A 20,759-nucleotide genomic window follows, 5' to 3' on the forward strand; every position below is an offset into this window, starting at 1 on the left:
TTGTCTCAGTGCAAAGATACCATATTGAAAATGACGGTAAAAGACAAGTTAATATGGAAGGAAAAAGAAGTTTTTGATAACACGCGATGTAAATTTGCCGACTCCTATTGTGTTGAGTACTGATTTGTCGTGTAACACGAGATTATTTTGAAAACATTGCAACTAAATGAGGAACAAAAGAACGAAGCTGAAAACTGATAATAGAAGGGGAAACCAGGCAATTATGCCAGGAAAAATATGTCTTATATCTAGAGGTGAAGGATCTTAGCTAAATGTAGATGGAAATGAAGAAAGTCTCACTGAAAATAAGGCCGTACGTTGCCAAGCAGCGGAACCTTTGCAACTGCATGCATATGTTGCAGGTTACATAACGGTAGGCAAGTGAAGCTTTATTTGAGCCTTGTGTTAGTACTCCTCAGGCTAGAGTCTTGTGCCCAGGGATAGTTAAGTTAACCCCTTCACCTGACAATCAAAGATCTTATGTCATTATGCCGATCTGACAATCAAAGATCTTATATCATTGTGCCGTATTTGAATATCGAAAGTGAGTGTAAAGATAGATGATAATACAACGTTAGGATTTGTGAAGCCTGTCACTCATGAGCTATACGCTGATCTGCCACAAGTATCTAGTGTACAGACTGCTGACACAGCTAAGACAGACTTGAAGCCCGCAGAGCTTGAAGTAAGGAAGAAAAGCCTCTATCAAATTGTTGACGCTAAATTCCCAAGTGAAGAGAGATAATCAGGTCTTAAAGTCCTTAATAGATAAATATATAACAGTGTTTTCCACAGAACAAGAACCATTAACAGTAACGCCCTATTTCCTAAGCACCATCAAGCAAAACACTGATGAAGTAGTGTACAGGCGTCCCTATAACATTCCTATCAGTTATCATGACAGAGTAAATGAACAACTTATATCGCTCCAGCAACAGGGTGTGATTCGCCCTTCGCGATCACCTTATAATGCCCCACTTATCCCACTACCAAAAAAAAGATGGAGTACTACGACTTTGTCTGGACTTCCGGGGACTTAATAAAACACTACGGGACGACTGGTACCCACTCCCAAATATAACCACCATACTCAATCAATTGGGAGATAGTAAGCTTTTTTCATGTCTAGACTTGAAACAGGGTTACTATCAAATCCCCCTAATTTAAATCAGCAGAGAGAAGACGCCATTTTCCTCAACAGCAGGACATTGGGAATTTACTTCCCTCCCCTTTGGCTTTAAAACAGCCCCGTCCTGCTTCAATAAAATAATAAACACTGTCCTTACAGGACTATTAGGTAACAAGGTTCAGGTGTACCTTGATGACATACTTATCCTGGGCGATATATTTTCTAATCACGCAGATAACTTAGAACACATTCTGGATCGCTTAAAGGAAGCCAAACTGGCTCTTAAGATGGAGAAGTGTAATTTTTTTAAGGACATAGTAGATTACCTGGGGCATGCCATCAGCTCAGAGGGAATAAGACCTCAATCTAGCAAGCTGGAGGCCATACAAAACGTCCCGGCCCCCCAAACTGTTCATGATTTACAGTCATTTCTTGGATTGTCTAATTATTATTGCAAACTTATTGCAAATTATTCACAAATTGTTGCTCCTTTTCTTAAGATTTACAAAGGGAAGAAAGGTACACTCAAGAAAAAAAGATAAAACTTCACTCATATGGACGGATGAAACAAAAATTGCGTTCTCAACCCTTAAGGATAGAATGCTTGGTAGTCACTCTACGCGTCCTACTACAATACTGGTGGAGTATTGCAATAACAGGATAATGATAATATACTAAGACCTGTATCTTTTTTTGTGAGAAATTGAATACGGCAGAACAGCGGTACAGTATAGTTGAACGAGAGGCTTTAACTGTGATTTATGGGTTACACGTAAACCGCCCATTAATACTGGGTTACCCTGTTGAGATCCACACGGATCACAGACCTTTAGTATGGTTTCACAATCAATCATTTGCCTGGCAAGGAAAATATAGTAGCAGATTTTTTTTTTTTTCAAGGATGAAGGCTCAATAGGACACTGAGATTGAATTAGAAGGACACGCGCGATAATGTTTGTGGATGGGGAACAACAAAAACCGTGGAACACGTGGATAATGACGGGCAAGGTATTGTACTAGTGTAGAAAAAGAAACAGGCGCCGAAAGATGAGAAAATAAAATATATGATATGTATGGACGTGAATAGTGAGTGTATTGGCCACACACTTGACTGGAGTATTCAGGAGATTAGTGAGCTGCATGATGAGCAGCCAGCATATAAGTATGCTAACAGAAGGAAGCCCCATGAATGAAAATTGAGCAAAGACTCAGAGAAAAAAGGCATAATGTGAGATGCCGCCCCTGTTAGAGGTACAGGTGGAAAATGTGTTATATTGTGTTGAAAACGCCCCTGTTAGAGGTACAGGTGGCAAATGTGTTATATTGTGTTGAAGATCGGCATAATGTGAGATGCCGCCCCTGCCAGAGTTGCAGGTGGAAAATAATGTTTTAGTGAATCCGTGCGGAGAAGCCACTAAGGTGGTGATTCTACCCCCCAAGTATTTCCAAGGCGATAACTCTGGCTCATTCGTCGCCACTGCAGGGCACGGAGGAACCAAAGTTACGTTATGTCGGTGTAGAAAGTTCGCTTTCTGGCCTGGAATGAAACGGGATGTAGAAACTTATGTAAGGAAGTGCGTCATGGTAGTCGTTTTAAAAGTGAGTTGGGAACTTGCACCCTGCTCCTTGGCGCCATTATCCAGACGTCACCGCTCATTTTGAGAGAATACACATGGACCTTGTGGGTCCCATGGGTGTATCGGACAATGGGGTTCGATACGTAATGCCCATAGTTGATGTTTTTAAAAGGTATTTGATTACAGTACCCTTACGGAGTAAGGAATCCCGCGAAATGGCAAGGGCGTTGTACGTGAATGTTGTTTGTGTACACGGTGTTCCTCAGACAGTTGTTACAGGTCAAGGTTCAGAGTTCGTTAATTCCGTGATGCAGGAGATAAATTAGAAGCTACCTGTGCGACACGCAAAAATAACGGCTTACCATACAAGTCGAAATGGAATAATAAAGCGCGCAAATTATACCGTTGTTAACATTTTGAGGACAACGGTTCTGGGAAGTGTGTCCGTTTGGGAGATAATGTTACTTATTTACAGTCACCCTGTCCTATAATGCTGCGTATTATCGCACCATAAAGGAGTCCCCATTTTATCGAGAGAGACAGAGAGAGGATTTTTAGAGATCCTCCTGTACCCTACACTATGTTAGAAAAAATGTCAGCAGCCCTTGTATGATATTGACTCCTATAAAGAGGAAATGGCTGTAATTGCAAGGAAAGTTTATGATATTTACTCCTATAAAGAGGAAATGGATGTAATGCAAGGAAAGTTTATGATATTGACTCCTATGAAGAGGAAATGGCTGCAATTGCAAAGAAAGTTTATGATTGAAAAAGGTAGAGAATAAATAGAAAAGTAATATAAAGCTTCAAAATCAAAACTATCAACGTTGGAGACAGTGTTCCTCAAACGAGACCACAAAGAAAAGTAAATAAAAAGTTGCAACCTATTTTTGATGGACCCTACAGGGTAATAGAGAAGATCAGTGATATAATGGTAAAAATTAGGAACCTCAAGATTAGTAAGGTTTCAACGGTCCCCACCGATAGAGTAAAAGTCCCTCATGAAGACTGCATCGATGTGCAGCAATGTCCAACGATTAGGCGAGCATATCCTTTAAATCCAGAGACAGACACTGATTTATTCTTTGCATTGCTCAACTCTGAAATCGCTGAGAAAAATTCTACCGAAAATGATAACTCGTAGCGGAGAGGTGGCTGCTACTCATGACACATTAAATAATGTTCGTTCTACAACAGCAATAAACAGCTGATGCACAGGCCCTACCTTCTCAGGTTACTCCCAAACTTTCAGAGCCACCTCGGCATAGATAAAGCCTTCGCTCTTGGACGGTACAAGAGTTGCCTAATGTAATGTCAAAACTAATACGATATAAAACATGAATAATGTATAAGGATGAAAATGCAATGATTGAGCGGAAATATGACGAAATAAACCACAGATTGATTTGACTTTTTCAATGTACGACTCAATGACACAACAGGAGTCCCCAACACGTGCTGGCCAAAGTTTCACACCAACATACTATCTATATTATAGTTCTCAAAGACAGAGACAATAGTACCGTTTAGCCTCACAAAAGATGTTTTAGCTGCATTATATAAAACACGGAATTTAACGGCTTCCTTAACTTGAAATGTTATTCAAATGTCACCTGAGTATCCAGCTGTAAAAGCAACAAAATACACACTCTTTAATTTTGAAAATGAATTCAGTTCATTGTTTCATCATCTAAGAACAGTTTTAGGCTATGTGATGACTACTAATCTAAACAAGCTGCATGCTTCTATGAATTATAGAAAAAAAATTAAAAAACAACGAAATAATTATTTTTTTAAGGATCCTTGTCTAATATCTTATTTGATACCGCGACTCAGGCTCAAGTTGATGCTATTCATGGAAAAATAGAGTACTAGAGTCATTAACTGATAAAATTTTATATAGTTAAATGTTTATTATGGAAAACTTAACATCGTTAAGTAATATGCATCCCATGCAATCTGCCTTTAATAGGCTATATTCACCTGTTGATGTATTGAACCAAGTTGTGCGCCAATTTACTATAGACTTTGGCATTAGGAAGAGAAAAAAGCTCCTACAAGCATTGTTGTATTTTGACTTAGCACTGAGACACATAAGACCAGGTATACAAGATTTAAAGTTGAGTCTGCAGGCTCTCCTGCAAACATACATAACTCCAACCATTATGTGAGACAAACAGTTGTTCAGTACAATAAAGGAAGCCTAGGTTCGGCCTGCAGGTCTTTTGTGCCATGCTGTTCTTGATTTTTTAGCTTTATATAGGGATGTAATAACTGTCCTCTAGGACAACGGCTTTGCACGATTCTCGTAATTTCTATTTCACCAAACCTTTACGAGGAGATCCGCCTGACACCTTTGATGTCTTTCGAATCAACTCCCTTCCATTTTCTGTGCAGAATAGCACTTACTTTCTTATGTATAGTGTTGATTAACGATATATTGCCTTCAATGAGAATAGGAAAATATATTTTCTGCTTTCTAGTATAGAACACAGTAACAGGAATAACCATATGTTAGTTTGTCCTCCCACAGGCCCCGTCTATGAGGCTAGTAACGCAGCCTCTTGTGAATCGGCTGACATGAGTCAGTGATCAACCTCTGCCAGACAATAGTCTTGAAAACATTTCCCCCTATGTTTATAAAAGGTCCTGGCTACTGGACCTGTTCACTTGCATCCCCCATCACTCTGACACTCACATGCCCTACCAATCCTATATACAGACATACTGTCAGCCTGGCGGGTAATGGGATATTGACGCTTCGGCAAGGTTCTCTTCGCAGTGCTGAGTCCATCCCCCTACAGGAGCTAACAGCTGGCTTGTAGTCCCTAAATTATGTGGTCGAGCCGGATCAGCCCTTCCAACCCATAATCCATTGGTGAATTGTCCTCGCCATTGTCGTGATCCTGGTTCTTCTGCTGGTGACGTCTGCCGTGGGGTATTCCTATGTCCTGCGCTACGCACGACGCTGCCTACTTCAGACTCGAGCCAACTGCAGACATTGCAAGGCGTATCTTCTCCACCAACACCTGTGAGATCTCAGGGGCGAGATCTTCCGGAAGGGGAAGTATGTCGGGAACCAGAAAACAAACAATCAAGAGGAATAGCCATAACAGTACAGAGTCAACATCTGACAGGACATACACTAACAAGTACGGTGACAGATATACAACTGTGTAAACATCTCATAGGATAAACACTAACAAGGAGGGAAACAACGAGGATAAAGTAAAACAGATACCCAGAGAGAAATGAGAGATATACAACTGTGTAAACATCTGACAGGAAAACACTAACAAGAAGGGTGACATATATAACAGTGTAAACATCTCAAGTACAAAAGAGGGGAAACAACGAGGGTAAAGGAAAACATACCCAGAGAGGAAAGGCAGATATACAACTGTGTAAACATCTGACAGGACAAACACTAACAAGGGTGACATATATAACAGTGTAAACATCTCAAGTACAAAAGAGGGGAAACAACGAGGGTAAAGGAAAACAGATACCCAGACTCCGATACAGAAAACAGATACCCATTAGGCGTGGTCAGAAAGTGTGAACAACCATTGAACTCTGACCCGTGACGTCAGTCGTGGCGACATGTTATGAGCCAATAATTTAACAGAAAAAATCACTGTGGGAGTGTCTTAAGACTAACTCACGAATAGCAGGAGAAGTAAAACAATACAACATAATGAGCGAGCAAACGGGTGTGACAGGAAATATTGGCCACTGGTTATGTAGAAAATTAAGGGCGTGTCAAGGATGTAAGTCCGCCTCAAGCAAAGAAAAATGTGGCCTAGAAATCAGTTTATATATATATATATATATATATATATATATATATATATATATATATATATATATATATATATATATATATATATATATATATATATATATATGTAATGTGTGTGTGTGTGTGTGTGTGTGTGTGTGTGTGTAAAAATACACTATGAACTATGGTCCTCGCAGTTACCACCCACCACTGATGAAAGATTGCATATAATAATCATATAATACATAATGAATTATGAAAAAATAAATATTGTTGATACACAATGTCAAAAATAAGATCTACGCATATGATACAAACTACAAAGCGATAAGGTCACAAGAAGATGAAGAGGAGACCGTACACCTGCAGACGACATACTTGATATAGTTTGACGTCGTTCCAACAGATGGCGCTGGTGGTCTATATCTGCCTCACATTTTCTTTATCGCTTTTAGATAGAAGCTTTCCCATCTTTCTTCTATAGCCTTTGCTCGTATCCCGGGGAGTTCAGCCCTACTGTGATGACTGTTTGGTAGCCCTGACTGTCCGGAACTTGCTGGTCGAGTGCCCTAGTCTGGGGGACCTGCGTGAGCGGTACCTCCCTCGGTGTCTGGGTGGATATGGGAGCTTATGTCTCTCTCTGGTGCTGGGGGAAAAGACACTCTCCCCGGGGCACGACGTGTATGGCTTCCTACAGGAGGCTGGCGTCCTCATCCTCCTGTAGGTTTTATTGACCTTTTATTGTTGTTGTTTTATCGTGTTAAATTTTTAACCTTTTTTTACAATTTAATTAATTATTTCACCCTGTTTTTAATTAAGTACTCTTTGGTATAGTTTTAAGATATAGTTTATTTAATATTTTATTCGGCGCCACATGACCTTAAAGTTGCGGCGCCAAGACAAACTTCCTAATATCATCATCATCGTCAGTGGATGCTATATTTTTTTACTTAATTAAAAAGGCATTTGATGTTGTTAACCACAGACTGTTACTTAGGATGTTAGCTAGCAGTGGGGTTGAAGGCTGTTTGCTGGGTTGGCTGAGTGATTACATGGCTGGAAGGGAAATGGAAGTGGTTGTGCATGGTGGTGAGAGTTATCTAGTTGAAGATGGTAGCGATGTCCCACAGGGTTCAGCGAGTGGTTCCTAGCTGTTTCTTATCTATATCAATCATGTTGTTTTTTATTTAAATTGTAAATTTTGTCTCTTTGCAGATGCCAAGCTATTTCAGTTCCCATCTTCATCTGCAAATATATATTAACCTATACTTCAATACAAGTAGATTTTGGGGTTTGTCTTTTTCAATTAGCAAAAGTGTTAGAATTAACTTTTGTAGAAGTTTGCAATGTGCACCTGTTCTCTTGCAGTACTTAATTGGTGAGCAACCCATTTTAGATATTGACAACTACAAAGATCTTGGGGTCAGGATTGATTCTTTTCTCATGTTCCATCTTCATGTGAGAGAGACTGCAGGTTCATGTGAGAGAGACTGCAGGCAAAGCTAATGGCATAAGGTATAGTATTCTTAAGGGAACTATTTGTAGAACTCCAGCTCTTATATATGAATCGGTGGTCTAAATCTACCTCACGGTATATTTGCTGGGTCTAAACATGGTGCATGGAGGAGGAAAACTTTCCAGTTTGTACATATTACATTACCTTCTGAAGGCTGCCATGTCATTAAAAATAGACATACAGCCTTCACAATCACGTCAATCATCTCACTTATAAAATTCTAGTTTATCGTTGCCTCCTCGATATTTTACGGACCTGGAAATTAGATTTCTCCAAAGCTGCCACTTCTAATGTTCCCATACACCAGGTTAACACTCGTATGTAATCGATTTTTAAAACATTCCTGTCAGAGCAAAAACTAAAAATTAAGGTAGCCGACAACGTAATATAATGAATAACGCAAAAATACATCACATATTGGTGCCCAGTGATTATCGGATGAAAGGGAAAGCCGAACTAGAAAAAAAAATGTAGGAACTGTCCGTTACGTGCCAAAAAATAAAAACATTATTTTTGCACGAGGAAATTATGTGTGCATGCTTTAAAAAAAAAAAAAAAGTTTGGAGTTTCGGAACTAATGTAGCAGCGTGATGCAAGTTTAGGACCGATTTACACTTGTCGAGTCTACGTACACCTGGCTCAAGGGGACGTGATCATGGTGTAGGTGGGGCCCAGTTGGGCCCAGAGAAGCGAAATTATGTGTACTTATACAAAAAAAAACCTATAACTTCTGCTGGTAAAATGGAATAGGTCGAAACAATACAACGGATAACACAAACGATCTAGTTTTCCGGGTTACAATAACTTTTCATAAAAAAACGGTGTACAATGTTGTAATTTGTATTAATATAAAGTACTAATTGTCATCTTCAACATATCTGAGAAACAGGGCGAAATTCGAAAAAGAAACACGTGGCAGTGTCAAAGTAACTTCACTCCATTTTTTTTTCTCCAAAATCAATACAAATCAGATATAAATAGGATCCGTCAATGCAATCATTTTTAGATGATTCAAAACTTTAGACCACGCAAAAAAAACTTTTTTTTCCGTAAAAAGTCGAAAAACTGATTTTACATAATTAAATCAAAAGTAATGTAGATAATTACAGAAGTAATGTAAACTGACGCTGTATACTAAGGTTATATTGACGAGAAAAGGCAGTGTTAATATTTTTCAAGAGACAAGGTATTGCCACTACGCACGGTTCCATTAGATCTAGCGGTTATGGCTGTAGCGACATTAGGACCCTTTGCTCCGTCCCGTGACAGACTTATCTTCCAAAAGTGAGACCTTTCTTCACTTGGGATTCACGTCCGAGAACTAACAAGACCGGGTGAGATGAGAACACTCTTAGGGGTCGCTGCCTCATGTGAGAAACTCGTGTTACTTAAGGAATCCCACCCCCACCCTTCGCCCCCCAAAATCGAAGAAAACTAACCCGTCTGAGCTACGGTCTAAACCCAGCTCACGTTCCCTTTTTATGGGTGAACAATCCAACGCTTGGTGAATTCTCCTTCACAATGATAGGAAGAGCCGACATCGAAGGATCAAAAAGCGACGTCGCTATGAACGCTTGACCGCCACAAGCCAGTTATCCCTGTGGTAACTTTTTTGACACCTCTTGCTTAAAACTCATAAAGTCAAAAGGATCGAGAGGCCCTGTTTTCGCAGTCCGTATTCGTACTGAAAATCAGGATCAAGCCAGCATTTGCCCTTTTGCTCTACGCGAGGTTTCTGTCCACGCTGAGTTGGCCTTAGGACACCTGCGTTATCGTTTGACAGATGTACCGCCCCAGTCAAACTCCCCACCTGATAATGTCCTCGGAGCGGATCGCGGCGGGCGCGAACGCCCAGTCAGGTTAACGCAAGGCCGAAACCAAGCGCGCCCTCCCTTCCGCCGCTTTAGGCTAGAGGCAGGAGGCAATCTCACGTGGGGAAGCTCCGATTCCGTCTCACCGAGTAAGTAAAGAAACGATCAGAGTAGTGGTATTTCACTGTCGGCCGCACGGAGCAAGTCCCTGATGTGACGACCTCCCACTTATGCTACACCTCTGATGTCTCTCTACAAAATCAGACTAGAGTCAAGCTCAACAGGGTCTTCTTTCCCCGCTGTTAGGGGCAGGCCCGTTCCACTGCCTGTGGGTTCGCTAGATAGTAGATAGGGAGAGTGGGAATCTAGTTAATCCATTCATGCGCGTCACTATTTGGATGACGGGGCATTTGGCTATTTTTTTACTCTGTGCAAATTTTCTAATTCATAATAGTTATTAATTTAATTATATTATTATTAAATTTATTTATTTTAGCTTTTTTTTATTTTTTTATTAAATTTTGTACTAATATTTATTTAATTAATTACAGCCTTGGATAATCAACGAAGTCTAGCTCGGCTAGGGCGCTGCTGTGTGGAAACGCAGCGCCCAACATTTACAGTTGGTACAACGCCGAAAACGCCGAAAGAACAGTGGTGAGGGATTTTTTGCCTCTACTATAAATCATGTGGGGACTGCTAGCCTCAGTTCAGCCGGGGTGGGGAACCACCACCCCACTTGTTGTCGTGAACTCTCTATATATGTTGAGCCCGCCCTCTAGGACTCGGGCTACGAGGACTTTTAGGTCCGACTTGCGCAACCCGAGACCTTTCCAGATATGCACTGTGGGGCGGGCTAGGATACCCCTCCAGCTCAGTGATGGTAGAGAGACAAGAGGGATACCCTGTTGTGGACTGGACCAATCGCCTGATGTCAGGAACATCATAGTAGGCGAATTTTCTTTGGTGTGCAGTGTTCAAATCCCCTGCAGCCGCATCAGCGACCACCTGAACATCTAGCACCACCGAGCCCCAGTCCTCCCGGGCGGCTACGATGTCGGGGATGCGGGTTCGTGCTGTAGTTGGAATAGCTAGTACTTTGAGAACCTTGAAACCCGCATCCTCTAGCCTGCCCGCTACAAAGTCAAGTATTCGGTCATGGCGACGAGTTCGAGCAACCTGGACCACAGGACAACGCTGCATTATGTGGCCAGATGTCTTCGGTAGAGGTCGCAGTTGACATCGTCCACCCGCCTCCCCCTCGCGAGTCGGGCTTTCGTACTGAGCAGGTTGCCCCGCAGCTTCACTGCTCGGCAGAAATCGCCCCCCTTGAGGAGAAGTGTACCGTCTTGTATCCAGCTGCTTGAGGCAGGTGTCTCAGAGGCACCTCTTAGCCCCGAGCCATCAACTGCCTCGTGCAGCTGCCTAGACCACCGGCTCCTCTCAGCCGCCTTCCTCAAGCGTGGTGTACTGCTTGGAGGAGGCACCTGCCCACTGGGTCGCACGGCGTGCTGAACCACCGGGTCGCTGGAATCTCTCAACCTCTGGAGAAGATCCTCCTTGAGGCGAGGCACCCGTGTGGCCAGACTGGGTATGCCCAGTCCTCCGTCCACTTCTGCCGCATGGAAGAACCCCAGGGGGGTATCCATTGGGAGGTGGAGGTAGGACCGGACTGCCCGTCTGACGGCCTTGTCTATACGGCCTAGCTGGCCGGCCGTAGCAGCCATGTTTACCAGTGGGTACAGTAGCTGAGGGACAATGATCTTCGTTAAGCCCCAGAGCTTTTGCTGGGGCTTTGCCGGTGCTTTCCTCAGCCTGGCAAGCTTGCGCACCAGGTCTTCGTGCGCTCGGAACGCCGTAGCCCCTCCGCTGGCGCCCATCTGGACACCCAGGTACTTATAGAATTCCCCGGGTGCCAGAGCTTGCACAGGCCTCCCCGTGATCTTAAAGGGGGTTGTATCTTGGGCCCATGTTCTTCTCTTTTTGTCGGCTACTATGCCGAGCGTGGCGCACTTGCCAATTCCCACCTCGAGCCCCGAGGCCGCCGCTGCCTCTGTTAGGCGATCGAGGGCGGCCTGGAGGCCGGGGCGAGTCGAAGCAAGAAGCGCCACATCATCGGCGAAGGCGAGATAGTTGATGTGGCAACTACCCACCTTGACCCCGATCTCTTTGGGGAGAGTAGCCAGGGCCCAGTCTAGGCATATGTTAAACAGGTAGGGGGAGAGGGGATCCCCCTGCAGGACGCCCCTTTGGATGTTAACGGGGTCGCCTGCGTCAATTTCGGTAGCTGCCGACTTGTACATCTGACTGATATACTCGATGAGCCTGGGTGGCAGTCCCCATCTCCTGGCGGCAGCATTCAGGGAGGGGTGGCTCACCGAGTCAAACGCCTTCTTAAAGTCCACCCACGCAACAAAGACGTTCGAGGGTTTCTGCTGTGCTGCCTTGACCACCGCCTTTAAAACTGCATGCCCTCACGAGAGTACCACCGGCGGCCTCTGGTCTTGGTGATGGGCGAGGCCGCTCCGGACTGTAGCGTAGTGTTCGCAGACAGTCCCTGTAGGCCCGGCTTTTCCGGTGGCATTTGATGCCTTCTACAGATCGGTGGGAGAGAACCTGCGCCTGGATCTCACAGCACTGGTCCACGATCAGAAGCCCGCCGTGGGACACTTCAAAGTTGGCCATCAGGCAGTTCTCTTCAGGGTCCCACCGGGGCCTCGGACGTGACACTATCTCCAGAGCAAGCGCCGCATGAAAGGTGTCAGGGTGTGCGGAGCGTTGATGGAGCCATCTCCCGGGAAAGGAGGGGAAGGTTTCTCCGCACTCGGGACAGATAGGGGAGCGGTCTTGGCCCCAACCTACGCCAGCCTCCGCCATCCTGGGTTTGGAGTGGCGGAACTGTAATCAGGGGAGTGATGGTAATAGGGCGGAGATCCCCTGGTGCCGATGGTTTTGGCACTTTGGGCAGTAGGATGGTCCTGCCCTTGACCCAGTTAGGGGGAAGAGCCCCAAGCCAGAGGCAACCGTTGACCACCCAGCCAAACCTAGCCGTCCCGAGCCTTGTCAGGTCGCTAATGGTGCGACCATCGGGGCCAGGCACCGATGCTTTGGGAGTGGCCTTCAGTGCCGCCGCTATGTCCTCCTCCGAGACGCGCCCATCACGGATGGACTGACCCGTCTTACGGGATCCGGACGGCGGCGGTCCTCTGGACTCGGCCGACTGAACAGCCCCCTCCAGAAGGTATGAGAACCCTCTGGGAGGGCCGGGGTGTTGAGGAGATCCTCCCCACTGAGGATCTTCTTAATCACCCGGCCTCTATCTCTCTTATACTGGGCCTGAAAGGCTGCATAACTCTTCCTCCGAAACCTCGATGGACTGAGGTTACTGTGGTGCTCCGATGGGGGTGGAGCACCACGTGGGGGGCGGGGAGGGATCCAGGCATCAAGTCAGTCAGATTTCTTGGTATCGGGACGGAGAGGCGCTCCGAGGCTGTCCTAACGGATTCTTCTGAGGCGCTCACCACTGCGGCCTCGTCGTCCTCCGCAGGCTCAGCCTCTTCAGCCTCTCCGTTGCGGCGTCGCGCAAGGTGTTCGCCTGCCTGGTGGACTACCTCCAAGTCGGAGTCGGAGTCGTCTCCAGGCAGGGTCGCAGCTACCGGGGTTAACCCTACTGCGGGGTCAGAGTTCCCCCCGGATCGCTCTTCAGCTTGCTCCCTCTCTCTCCATGCCCTCACGAGAGTACCACCGGCGGCCTCTGGTCTTGGTGATGGGCGAGGCCGCTCCGGACTGTTGCGTAGTGTTCGCAGACAGTCCCTGTAGGCCCGGCTTTTCCGGTGGCATTTGATGCCTTCTACAGAACGGTGGCGGAGGACCTGCGCCTGGATCTCACGGGACAGGTCCACGATCAGAAGCCCGCCGTGGGACACTTCAAAGTTGGCCATCAGCCAGTTCTCTTCAGGGTCCCTCCGAGGCCTCGTACGTGACACTATCTCCAGAGCGAGCGCCGCATGAAAGGTGTCAGGGTGTGCGGAGCGTTGATGGAGCCATCTCCCGGGAAATGAGGGGAAGGTTTCTCCGCACTCGGGACAGATAGGGGAGCGGTCTTGGCCCCAACCTACGCCAGCCTCCGCCATCCTGGGTTTGGAGTGGCGGAATTAAGTGTTTCACTAAAAGCTGACGTTGTAGAGTGACTGTTTAGTCACACCGATATGCGTAGTAACACGCAGGGGTAGGCGGGTAATATCCCTCTCGGTACGTCCAGCGGGGACCACGGGGAGGCCAGTCACAAACGGTAACTATGGTTCTAGTCTAGCCCAGGCCTCCTGGGTTCTAACTACGTGAACTCTTCGGCTACCGCTTCAGAGTCATAGTTACTCCCGCCGTTTACCCGCGATTGGTTGAATCTCTTCACATTGACATTCAGAGCACTGGGCAGGAATCACATTGCGTCAACATCTATCTCTGACCATCGCAATGCTTTGTTTTAATTAGACAGTCGGATTCCCCTGGTCCGTGCCAGTTCTGAGTTTATCGCTGGGCGCCAGCCGAAGTGAGTTTAGGGCGAGGGACGACTGCTGCTGCTACCAAACCGGCCGAAAGCCGGCGATAGAGAGAGCCGGAGCACCCGCGCCCACGCAGCCTAGCGCGTTCCACGGAAGGGCCGGAGACACGCCGGTCCGAGCTCTCGGCAAGAGTGGCGAGAGGGCTAGAACCGCCACCACGAAATGCGAGCCGTCGCACGCCGGGCCGTTAGCCCCACCTCGCATGAGCGTGTCCCGCCTGCGACCGGCGCTGCGCGAACCCTGCGGTGGTTCCCTAGCGCGCTGCCCCGCCGGCTTTAGCGCGGACGGCGGAGTGGAACCGGAAGAGTTTCCTCTGGCTTCATCCTGGCCAGGCATAGTTCACCATCTTTCGGTTCCCAACATGTCTGCTCATAGTACTTGCCGGAAGGCAAAACCGCGCGGGACGAACCTGGATGAGAGCCGAAACCCCCACCCGAAGCCCGCCTGACGCGCGGCGCGCCAACCGAGAGCCCAAGCAAAGCCGGCGAGGCCAACAACAGATTTGCACGACGGCGTCGAATGGCAAGTCCCGGGTCTGCGCCCCCCTGCGTACAAGCGCCTCCCGCGAAAGAGACGGACCACCGTGCGCACCGAGCACCCGCGAGGCCGGAGCTAAGCGACGGGGGAAAGGGACTCACCCCGCGCACCCCCCTCGACCCCGCTTTGGGATGGGAATCTCGGCGGCAGCGGCCGGTCGGGGATCGGCCCCGGACAACGCCGACCGAGGCCTGAAGACCCCGGGACGCCCCCCTTTCACTTTCATTACGCCTCTGGGTTTAGTGCGCCCAATGACTCGCACACATGTTAGACTCCTTGGTCAGTGTTTCAAGACGGGTCGGGTGGGTCACCGACCTTTTGCACGCCGCGAGAGGGTTTGCCCCTCTGCTGCACGACCGTCGCAGGGCAGCCAGGACACCAGAGGTTTCCCCCTTCGACCGCGTAAACGCAGACGTCGGGGTACCAATCCTCCCGGGCCTTCGACGTCACCAGCAAAGGGTCGCGGCGACCTACATCAAGAGGGGAAATACGCCCGCCGGGGCCGGCTCGGACGTGGGCACGCCCAAGGGTTCCTGGATCGCATAAGCGAATCCCACATCGTCTCCCGAGGCAGAGACGGCGGAAGTCTGCTGATGAGAGTCGGCAGCGTCCGACGTAAAATAAAAATACAGCTCTTAACGGTGGATCACTCGGCTCGTGGGTCGATGAAGACCGCAGCAAGCTGCGTGTCGGTATGTGAATCGCAAGAATACCAGATACATCGACAAGTCGAACGCACATTGCGGCGGCGGCACTCTCATGTGATGCCGTCACTCCTACACGAGGGTCGGATATACACTCCATGCATCGGCTTTGTCAGCTATGACATCGACCGCATTGGGGAGTTTCGCCTGTTGCTACTAGCGGGCGTTCCCTTAAGGCCATGAATGGCTACCGGTCGCGTCACGTGTCTGACGGGCGCGTACGTCGGTGACACGGAGCTTATGGACACAGCGGGGAGGAGGAGGAGGAGGAGGAGGTGGTTTCCTCGGGACTTGGTCTCGGGGCTGCCTCTTCTTCTTCCTCCTCGTCTGCTGTTGTCGCTTTCCGTGTCCTGTCTCGTTTCGGAACCCCAACCTGTGCCGCTATGAATCGGACGGGCTAAGGTGGCTCTGCTTCGCGTGATAGGCAGGAGAAGGCGACCGGGCCGGGGCAAACAACCGCGGGATCACGTCCCGCGTGTCTGTGTGCACCACCACCGCCGACTGGCAGCCATTATTCAAAATAATAGATATGGTAACTGTTGATTTACATTTCTTTATATTCATACTCTTATACAACAAAGAAAAGCAACTAGTTTGTGGTAAGCACACTGGAAATTGACTTGGGAAACTCCAACCAAGTGAGGGAGAAAGTAATTTCAAATTGATCTCTAGATATATTATGAAAAATAATTAAAATAAAAAAAAATATATCAATAGGTCTCACCCTAAGAATAATGAAAACAAAATGATGTATGCACGAATATTACAAAAATATGTTCAGCAGCAAATTTAACTCTGGGAATTCAACAACTTTGCTGTGTGACATACACTAAAAGCATGTACACTCACGCATGGCAAAAAAAAAAAAAAAAAAAAAAAAATCATTTGTGAAATTATGTTCATGGCACCTTAAGCCCCAAATACACTGCCGAATTTTGGCCACGAACTTGACGCCGAATCAGTTCGCAAAAAAATTGGCGACCGGTTCGCCGACATGACCAAGATTCTTAAAGTTCGTGACCATTTGGCGACATGTCGGCGAATGCTCAAGATAATTCGGGGACAGTTCGCAGACATGTCGCCGACTATTCGGCGTCCATGTCGCCGAGCTCAAAATAACTGGCGACAAGTCTCCGAATTGTCTTTGCATGTCCCCGAAGTGTCGGCGACATGTCGGGGACAATTCTCCGACAGTGCCAAGATTTCTGACAGCTGATCATCTGATGCCACTGTGGCATAAAAAAAGCACGAGAATCCGCGCCTACCTCATGGACTACTACAACACCCGGAGAGCAGTGGCCTGACAGGGCAGAAGTGTGAGCGAGTAAATACCATGTGTGGTAATATGTGTGGCAATATGTATGATAGTATGTGTAATAAAATGTATAAATGTGACTTGTTTTTGTTTTGCCCTCCTACAAATATTTTAGAATGAATGAATGTTTACGTAATATTAATAAACAAACCAGTAACTGAAAGAAGAAATAAATCTAAATAACTGAAAATGAAACAAAGGTTAAATAATGGCAGCATAATGATATTAGGAAACAACTAAAGTAATAAATAGTAAATTAATTATGAAATAAATGAAAATGTTAGTTCCAAACCTATTTAATATATAATTATGATTCTTCTTGTTTTTCATATTTTCTTGTTACTATTTTATATATATATATATATATATATATATATATATATATATATATATATATATATATATAGAGAGAGAGAGAGAGAGAGAGAGAGAGAGAGAGAGAGAGAGAGAGAGAGAGAGAGAGAGAGAGAGAGAGAGAAAAAAAAGAGAATACATAAATAGATAGACAGACCCCCGTGTACACCTCCCACCGTGACCCGTTTACCATGTCGTGATTAATTCGCCGAATATTCGGGGACATGTCCCCGAATAGTCTTGGCCATTCGGCGACATGTCGGAGACATGTCCCCGAATAGTCGGCGTCATGTCGGCGACAAATTTGCCAATAAAATTTAAATTTCAACGGTCAAAAATCATCGACAATTCGCCGAACACCGCGAATCGGACGCCAAATTGTTTGCGACATGTCGGAGACATTTCGGCGACAATTCGGCCTCCATTTTGCATTCGTGCACATTCGGCGAACGGCCGCGAATTTTTCATGCAACATGAAACTTTCGTGGCGGTCGTGACCAACTCTCAAAAGTCGCGTGGTGGACGCAGACATGTCCCCGAACGGCCAAGAACAGGCAAGAAAGATGCCGAACTTGTTCGCGACACAGGATGACTTGCATATTCGCGGACATTCGTGAGCCAAAATTCGGCAGTGTATTTGGGGCTTTACATATACCTTTTAGGGTCCCCGACAATCTTGGAAATGTGCAAATCTAGTACAGTCCAATTTGACAAACATGTTTTCTTCTGCCAAGTAATCATGCAACTTTGCAGTTTGATAAATCCTCGCTATAACAAACTATAAATCCTCGCTATAACAAACTAACTGGGGAGAAGGATGCGACATATCCAAAAATCCAAACTTTTCATATATTACAAACTTTGGTCGGTATATGAGCTTTAAGTTCTCTTTTGATGTTCATTATTGTAACTAAAAATGTCCATTCATGACTCCAGATTAAAGGTGATTCACTAAAGGACAAGAATGAAAGTGTTCACAATTGGACGGACAGATTCTACCGGCCCACTAAGGAACTGCCCTGAACTCACCTGCCAAACTTTATCAGTGATTTCCCGCAGACACAGAACTGTACCAGAAAAGTTTGTTGAGTTCCGTAAAAGTGAGGGTTGTATAATATATTTATCAGTATGTTAATAAACAAAAAAGGTAACCCGAGAAATAGCATCAACAATACGATCTTAACCCGGCAGTACTAAACATTAATTCTTGTAACAGAACCACTAAACATGGGTATATTATACCCAACTAGGAGAGAGAAGGAAAATAGAGTAAATATGCAAATTTAATAAAGCAATCATGTACACACTAAATTTAAGGCATGTTAATGTTAATGAAACTATAAGTAACTCTTAATGACTATAAATTAGGTATGTAAGGTAAATATGGAAAAAAAAAGTAAAACAGTATAATTTTTCACTTATTTTGAGAAAATATTCACCAAAAAAAAAAAAAACCACCAATTTTTCCCAAACTTCGCCAAACCCTTCCAAGGACTTATGGCTATGCTCCCAGTGAGTCTCTATCACACAGAAATATGATTAAACAAAAAACAACCACCAATTTTTCCCAAACTTAGGCAAACCCTTCAAAGGACTTATGGCTATGCTCCCAGTGGGTCTGTATCAAGTTCAGTAAGGTCAGCAACATATTCTGTATCATCATCACTGTCATACAACAACTCCGGTTCTATTTCATCTAGTTCATTTTCACTTTCATCAGAACCAAACAGAATATCATGGATATCGTCCTGACTACAAGAGTGTTGCCTTCCTTCCTTATTTATTCACTTTAGTCACTCTGAAATAATCACATACAGCCTGAAAGGGGAAAAAATATCAGTATGTTATCATAATACCGTCACTTTGTACTACTATTGTCACTACACATGGGTAATGTATACCCGAGTTTCTTTTTTACTATTATCACTAAACTCGGGTACACATTACCCAAACAAGTGTCTCTGTGAAAATCGAGGCAGCAGAGCGGAGCGACTTGACCTACTTCCGTGAGTGCGCGTGGCAGACAGAAGCTACTGGGCTGCTCAGGACGGTGAGTTGGCGGGAACACTGTCTTGTGGTCATGACGTCACTAGCGTCGGGTAATCCAAACCCATGTTTAGTGGTTAGGGGTTAAGTGATGAAGTAGCCCATACCTTTTATCCTTGAAGCTGACGGTCACGAGGGGAGAAGTAGGTGGCCCAACAACGAGGACGTCACCTGGCCGATCGTGGCAGGCTATCCAGCTGTGAGAGAGGAGGAGCTGGACCATCACCTGAAATTAAGATTTAATATAAGTCATTGTAGTAATATCAACAATGTAAGATGCATGCCCTAAAAACATAACTTTTCTTTTAAGTATATACAATTTTGTACAGGAACAAATTTAAAGCATTTTCTAGTATAATGTGGGTGACATTTATCCACATCCTTCAACTACATGTTCAACCAGAGGCAACCCCAGCCTTAAATACCAAACGTTCCAGACAATATTTGATAATAAATCATATGAATTACATTTCACTTACCTTTACCTTATGCAGCCTCTTTACTTATAATGAGTTACAAGTAATACTGTAAAGGTCTATGCTAATAGGACTCTAGTGCTCTGACTGGGGGAGGTCCAGCTTGTATGAGTTAAATGGGTGTTATACTGACCTTCACTTTTTGGTTTTCAGCAGTGTCCATGAGTCTCATAGAAAGAAATATCATGTATTCTAAAACCATTGTTTCAGTAATATATGAAGGTAAACTTGGGACAGGAAAATGACTAAGGATGAGTAAGGGGAAATGATCAAACACCTACCAATATGTATATGATCATGTTACTGGTAAGTTTTGTTGGGCCTGCCTAATATTTATGTTTGTCTGCTAGATAAAGCTGTATATGTCTTACCTTTTACCTGCCACTGCTTTTTCAAAAGTGGAAGTACCATAGTGTAGTGATTGACTAACAATTTTATGTCGTGAAACATAAGAGACATTTCTTACCTGCGGCAGTGAAGGCTTGCTTAAGGGCAGAGATATTCCTCTTCGCCGCTGATTGCATTGACTGCCACTTCTTTTGGCAGTCCTTGGTGGTCCTGCCACGGGGAAAATTAAGCCTCCGTCAGGCGTTCGATGATCGCCGTCCAGACAGCCGCATTTCCCCGGGCATTGCAGACACTAATGTCTGCCTTATGCTCTTGGTATAACTGGGCCAGGAAGAAGATTTCTTCCTAAGCCCAGTTATCTTTCCTCCCCCTCTGCTCGGCGGAGAGAGGGGAATAAATCGCCGCGTCCGAGCTGAGCAGCTCAGAAAACCTTCTGCCATCATGAAATCTTTGGTTTCAACGGGGGCGACAAAACAATGCCATTATATTTGAAAATCTCACGATTCCATCTAAAACAATTATATAACGGATGTAGTGTATTTTTAGTAAATAGTTTTAACCATTTTATGGTAATATTTAGCCTAAGTATTGATATAAAAGAAC

The 20,759-nt window shown here is 45.4% G+C and overlaps 1 non-coding gene across 1 annotated transcript; it reads left to right on the forward strand.

Moving 5' to 3' along the window:
• Positions 1 to 15,543: 15,543 nt before the first annotated feature.
• Positions 15,544 to 15,703, forward strand: LOC126993088 (5.8S ribosomal RNA). Its single transcript, XR_007747343.1, has one exon. It is a non-coding gene; the product is annotated as a 5.8S ribosomal RNA (ribosomal RNA).
• The last annotated feature ends 5,056 nt before the right edge of the window (positions 15,704 to 20,759 follow it).

The sequence above is a fragment of the Eriocheir sinensis genome, unplaced genomic scaffold, assembly GCF_024679095.1.
Source record: "Eriocheir sinensis breed Jianghai 21 unplaced genomic scaffold, ASM2467909v1 Scaffold556, whole genome shotgun sequence".
Classification (NCBI taxonomy): Eukaryota; Metazoa; Arthropoda; class Malacostraca; order Decapoda; family Varunidae; genus Eriocheir; species Eriocheir sinensis.